A 5,129-nucleotide genomic window follows, 5' to 3' on the forward strand; every position below is an offset into this window, starting at 1 on the left:
AAGTATCAGTCACCACACATGCCACTAAAACCGATATACTAAATGATGAGATCGCCGAAATTCGACACCAGATCGCAGAGCTTCAAGGATACAAGGTCGAGGAGACTCCACTATACCCTGAGCATTGATGCTATCATCGACCGAGAGAAGCCGTTTGATTTACCTATTTCCCGTTATTTATTATTTATGCTTGTTTTTATTGTTCCTTTTGACTTTATCCTTGGCTTTTTTTTTCCTAGGATCTCTCGACCGTGCTTGTTTTTACCGTGACTTTATATATATATATATATATATATATATATATATATATATATATATATATATATATATATATATATATATATATATATATGCATCGTTATTATTATGTTTTTATGTCCATTTTATTTTATCTCATTTTACTATTTTTTTTTGTCAAGCTTCAATCAAAAAACAGCATACCATAGAAACATATGTGCACCCCCCTTTCTTGCAAAAATGAAGACAAAAAGTTGAGGCCTAAGAAGCAATCCGGCCCAACCAATTCCAAAGCCATGGCAGGCGCCATAAGCCTCATGGCGGGCGCCATGACGTCTGAACCTTTAACGGGACAGAATCCCTAATTTCACCATTTTCACCTTCTTCAACCTCACCAAACCCATTTTCTCCTCCCCAAAACTCCACCAAAGTACATGAAAAAATCCCAACTTCCTCATATTAACTCCAATCCATTACCATTTCCAAACTTCACTCATCCCTTTCTCCACCAAAAACCCAATAAAACTCCATTTTTCACTTCCTTTCCATAAACACTCATTTTCCTCTTCACTCACCATTAATGGCCGACATGGAGTTCAACAACATCATTCTTCGCAGAGGAAAACCCGGAGAGCGACAAGCAAAATTTTACAAAAATTGCAATATCGGGAAATTATCGCTACTAGGTATGTAGACGAAGATTGTTTGTACATTTAGGGACATACCATGGTGTTTTCCACATGCTTGATACTTTAGGATCACACGATATTTTTGCTAGTAAAGCACCCACCTATGATAGGCTGACTAAGGAACTTTTAAGTTCCCTAATTTACACCATTTACCCTGGCACTGCTAGCACGGTAGGTACCGTTTATTTTAGAATATTTAATGTGGAATACGAGTACACTACCGATGCCTTAGCAGGTTTGTAGGAATGCCTTATCGTGAGGGTGCCATCTGTGAGACACCCTGAGTTGCTGAATAAGCACTCGAAGCATTTACTTTTTGGAATAGATTATCAAATGTGACTGTCACTTCCTTTGAAGGAATTTTAGCTTCTAATATTCATAACTCGGCCATACGTATTTTTCGATACCTTTTGGCATGTACTATATTTGGTCGGGAAAATTCTAACAAAGTAAATGCTCGTAAGTTGCTATTTTTACAGGGTTGCCTCACTCATCGCATGATCAATCCTGTTCCTTTTATGCTTGCACATATGTCGGCCGTTCTTAAAAAGGGAGGAACCATCTCTTTTGGTGGTTGAATTACTTCTATTGCTAGAGCGTTAAATCTCAACGCTGAGTTAGCCACCTTGGTATCACTCCCTTGTTGGATAAATAAATCCAGCATCACCCTTAAGGATTCAAATGGGCTTAACATCCCAACCCAAGGCGCTTAGAGGGAGCTTACAAACCTCGCTTTAGGTGAAGCCCATGAGGGCTCATACTATAAGGAAATAAAGTAACACCCTCACTAACAGCAATTGCTTTTAGTGTAGTGGTAAGCGCTTGATCCTACAAGTGCTATCAGAGCATGGTCATGGGTTCGAACCCCCCCCCCCCCCCCGACTGACACTGGGGGGGAGATTGTTGGATAAATAAATCTAGCGTCACCCTTAAGGATTCGAATGAGCTTAACATCCCAACCCATGGCGCTTAGAGGGAGCTTACAAACCACGCTTTAGGTGCAGCAGAACCAATTCGCGAGTCTCGCTACCGAGAACCCAAATCAATATTTAAAGGTCTTTATCCAACTGGCTGACTCCTTTAAATCCAACGGTGCATCACCAGATGCGATCCGTTTGAGATTATTTCCTTTCTCCCTCAGGGATAGAGCACGTTCATTGTTAGATTCACTTCCAACTAACTCAATAACTACCTGGGAAGACCTTAGGAGAGTAATCCTTGCTAGATATTTCCACCCCAACAAGACTGTTGTTCTTTAAAACCAAATAACTAGATTTACTCAAAACCAAGGAGAATCACTCTTTGAAGCCTGGGGGAGATGCAAAGAGCTATTAAGAGTATGTCCACACCATGGCCTAGAACAATGGCTGATCGAACTGCTTATAGAACTGCTTACAAAACCCCTATTGGAACTACACCATACCAGTTGGTCTACGGGAAGTCATGCCACTTACCTTTTGAACTCAAGCACAAGGCATATTGGGTTATCAAGACCCTGAATTTGGATTACCTAGCATCTGGCGAGAAGTGAATCCTCGATATCCACAAATTGGAGGAACTCTGCCAGAACGCTTACGAGAATGCCATTATATAAAAAGAAAGAACCAAAGGATGGCATGACCAAAAGATTGTGAAAAAGTACTTTAATGTAGGCGACTTTGTTCTCCTTTTCAATTCGAGATTATGAATTTTTCCAGGTAAGCTGCGTTCGAGATGGACAGGCCCTTTTAAGGTCTCCAATATCCTAAAATCTGGAGGAGTTGAAATCCGGAACAATTCCTGTAATCCGTTTGTGGTAAATGGACAAAGACTGAAGCAATATCAAGGAGGTGACATCCCCACAGAATGCCCTGGCCAAACTCTGATCGACCCTCCAGTTCCTACCTCTGATATATAATGTTCGAATCGTCAAGCTAACAACGTTAAACAAGCGTTGCATGGGAGGCAACCTATGAATTCTTTTCCTTTGCTTTACTTTTACTATTTCAATTTATATTTTTATTTGTTTTATATGTATTTATATATCTATGTTTAGACTAACATTTACAATATTTGCGATTTCAGGTGTCCTCTGTTTTTAACCTAACTTTTCAGGATGGAAAATTGCGACACTATGCCAGTGATCTTTCGTGACCCAGTTCAGGAGCAGTGCTACGCCATGCTTTCCCAGCGTCCAATGCTACCCACCAGATATCCTGATTCGAGCTGCATGGAGGCATTAGGCATTGAGCCTAGTGTCAAGAATTTGTGTAATCATGTGCAATGGGATGATTATACTGATGCGATGCATGTGACTTACAGGAACCTCACTTTGGAGTTCTTGAGCTCGCTGACCTACGAGCCCTATGTTGGTCACGCTAGTGATGGTGGCTACATTAATTTCAGGTTGTTCGGGACAGAATACACCTTCAACCACAACGATTTCGGTGACTTACTTGGATTTCAGACTGCTTATGATGCCAAATCTGGGCTCCCCATGAGCTATTTCGTGAGCATAGACGTTGAGAAGTTTTGGAGTGACATTACATGTGGAGGTAGCCCTGACCCTTCCATCCAAATCTCTAACAAGATCCATAATCCTACTTTTAGATACTTTCAGATGATCATTTCCCACTCAGTCACGCCCAGTAGATTGCGGAGCTTTTCTGATCGAGAGTCTCTATCTTAATGCTCGCTCCGCCGTGAGCCCTATACACGTTAGAAGCACGGTGACTCATATAGATTCCACCCGAGGACTTGATAGAAGACTATTTTACTTGACGTCTTACTGCAGCTACACCTTGATGGATATTGACTTCCCTCTGGACCGTGGCCTCATGAGGAGATCTTCCTTCCAATCGGATCAATACAGGCTCTTGATCGAGGGTGAGACTATTCACTACTTCACTTTACCGGACCCTCAGTTAACTTGTGTATTGACCAGTTCAAATGGGCCTACGCCATAGAAGGCCAAGGCGAGACAGTCGACGAGCAGAGAGTCGCACCTACAAGAATAAAAGTCCTCACCAATAATCCAAATCTTCAGAGTCCAAGTATGCAGTCTGAACTAGTTAAGCTTCGTATGGAGATAGCCCAGCTTCGCCAGGAGCTCGCTGACGTTGCTTTGCAGGTCGAAGTATCAGTCACCACACATGCCACTGAAACCGATATACTAAATGATGAGATCGCCGAACTCCGACACAAGATCGCAGAGCTTGAAGGATACAAAGTCGAGGAGACTCCACTATACCCTGAGCATTGATGCTATCACCGACCGAGAGAAGCCATTTGATTTACCTATTTCCCGTTATTTATTATTTATGCTTGTTTTTATTATTCCTTTTGACTTTATGCTTGCTTTTTCTTTCCTTGGATCTCTCGACCGTGCTTGTTTTTACCGTGGCTTTATATATATATGCATCGTTATTATTATGTTTTTATGTCCATTTTATTTTATCTCATTTTACTATTTTTTTTTGTCAAGCTTTAATCAAAAAACAGCATACCATAGACGAAGATTGTTTGTACACTTTAGGGACATACCATGGTGTTTTCCACATGCTTGATACTTTAGGATTACACGATATTTTTGCTAGTAAAGCACCCACCTATGATAGGCTGACTAAGGAACTTTTAAGTTCCCTAATTTACACTATTTACCCTGGCACTGCCTGCACGGTAGGTACCGTTTGTTTTAGAATATTTAATGTGGAATACGAGTACACTACCGATACCTTAGCAGGTTTGTTAGGAATGCCTTATGGTGAGGGTGCCATCTGTGAGACACCCTGAGTTGCTGAATGGGCACTCGAAGCATTTACTTTTTGGAATAGATTATCAAATGTGACTGTCACTTCCTTTGAAGGAATTTTAGCTTCTAATATTCATAACTCGGCCATACGTATTTTTCGATACCTTTTGGCATGTACTATATTTGGTCGGGAAAATTCTAACAAAGTAAATGCTCGTGAGTTGCTATTTTTACAGGGTTGCCTCACTAATCGCAGGATCAATCCTGTTCCTTTTATGCTTGCACGTATGTCGGCCATTCTTAAAAAGAAATTCTAACCATCTCTTTTGGTGGTTTAATTACTTCTATTGCTAGAGCGTTAAATCTCAACGCTGAGTTAGCCACCTTGGTATCACTCCCTTGTTGGATAAATAAATCCAGCGTCACCCTTAAGGATTCGAATGGGCTTAACATCCCAACCCAAGGCGCTTAGA

At 41.0% G+C, this 5,129-nt stretch overlaps 1 non-coding gene across 1 annotated transcript; it reads right to left on the reverse strand.

Moving 5' to 3' along the window:
• Positions 1–2,176: 2,176 nt before the first annotated feature.
• On the reverse strand, positions 2,177–2,283 carry LOC127116550 (small nucleolar RNA R71). The gene has a single exon (XR_007801377.1). It is a non-coding gene; the product is annotated as a small nucleolar RNA R71 (small nucleolar RNA).
• Positions 2,284–5,129: the final 2,846 nt, after the last annotated feature.

Source organism: Lathyrus oleraceus, chromosome 1 (genome assembly GCF_024323335.1).
Source record: "Lathyrus oleraceus cultivar Zhongwan6 chromosome 1, CAAS_Psat_ZW6_1.0, whole genome shotgun sequence".
NCBI lineage: Eukaryota > Viridiplantae > Streptophyta > Magnoliopsida > Fabales > Fabaceae > Lathyrus > Lathyrus oleraceus.